This window comes from Arachis duranensis, chromosome 2 (genome assembly GCF_000817695.3).
Source record: "Arachis duranensis cultivar V14167 chromosome 2, aradu.V14167.gnm2.J7QH, whole genome shotgun sequence".
NCBI lineage: Eukaryota > Viridiplantae > Streptophyta > Magnoliopsida > Fabales > Fabaceae > Arachis > Arachis duranensis.
In genome coordinates, this window is record NC_029773.3 from 50,570,163 (window position 1) to 50,571,920 (window position 1,758).

Below are 1,758 nucleotides of genomic sequence, written 5' to 3' on the forward strand. Positions count from 1 at the left end.
GAGCTTCAAACTCCTGAGGGCTGGGCGTTAGTGACAGATGCAAAAGAATCACTGGATTCTATTCCAGCCTGATTGAGAACCGACAGATGATTAGCCGTGCCGTGACAGGGTGCGTTGAACATTTTCACTGGGAGGATGAGAGGTAGCCACTGACAACGGTGAAACCCTACATACAGCTTGCCATGGAAGGAGCCTTGCGTGCTTGAAGAAGAAGACAGTAGGAAAGCAGAGATTCAGAAGATAAAGCATCTCCAAAACCTCAACCTGTTCTCCATTACTGCAAAACAAGTACTTATTTCATGTTCTTTTACTTTTCACAATCAACCCTGATAATTATTGTTATCCTGACTAAGAGTTACAAGATAACCATAGCTTGCTTCAAGCCGACAATCTCCGTGGGATCGACCCTTACTCACGTAAGGTATTACTTGGATGACCCAGTGCACTTGCTGGTTAGTTGTGCGGAATTGCAAAAGTGTGATTGCAATTTCGTGCACCAAGGGCCCAAGGAAATAAAACCCAGGCCTAAGCGGCTAAATCAAGCTGTCCCTAACCATGTGCTTGTGTCATGAAGGTCCAAGTGAAAAGCTTGAGACTGAGTGGTTAAAGTCGTGATCCAAAGCAAAAAGAGTGTGCTTAAGAGCTCTGGACACCTCTAACTGGGGACTCTAGCAAATCTGAGTCACAATCTGAAAAGGTTCACCCAGTCATGTGTCTGTGGCATTTATGTATCCGGTGGTAATACTGAAAAAAAAGTGCTTAGGGCCATGGCCAAGACTCATAAAAGTAGCTGTGTTCAAAAATCAACATGCTTAGCTAGGAGAGTCAATAACACTATCTGAAATTCTAAGTTCCTAGAGAAGCCAATCATTCAAAACATCAAAGGAAAAAGTGAGATGCCAAAACTGTTCAGAAGCAAAAAGCTACAAGTCCCGCTCATCTAATTATAATTAATATTCATTGATATTTTGAAATTTATAGTATATTCTCTTCTTTTTATCCTATTTGATTTTCAGTTGCTTGGAGACAAGCAACAATTTAAGTTTGGTGTTGTGATGAGCGGATAATTTATACACTTTTTGGCATTGTTTTTAGGTAGTTTTTAGTAAGTTTAAGCTACTTTCAGGGATGTTTTCATTAGTTTTTATGTTAAATTCACATTTTTGGACTTTATTATGAGTTTGTGTGTTTTTCTGTGATTTCAGGTAATTTCTGGCTGAAATTGAGGGACTTGAGCAAAACTCTGAAAAAGGCTGACAAAAGGACTGCTGATGCTGTTAGAATCTGACCTTCCTGCCCTTGAAATGGATTTTCTGGAGCTACAAAAACAGCGTTGGAAAGTAGACATTCAGAGCTTTCCAGCAATATATAATAATCCATACTTTATTCTGAAATTGACGACGTAACTTGGCGTTGAACGCCAAGTACATGCTGCTGTCTGGAGTTAAACGCCAGAAAAACGTCATGATCCGGAGTTGAACGCCCAAAACACGTTATAACTTGGAGTTCAACTCCAAGAGAAGCCTCAACTCGTGGATAGATCAAGCTCAGCCCAAGCATACACCAAGTGGGCCCTAGAAGTGGATTTAAGCATCAATTACTTACTCATGTAAACCCTAGTAGCTAGTCTAGTATAAATAGGATAAGTAACTATTGTATTAGACATCTTTTGATAGTTTAATCTTTTGGCTTTGTAGTCTTTGATCATTCGGTCTCTTGATCATTCAGGGGGCTGGCCATTCGGCCATGCCTGAACCT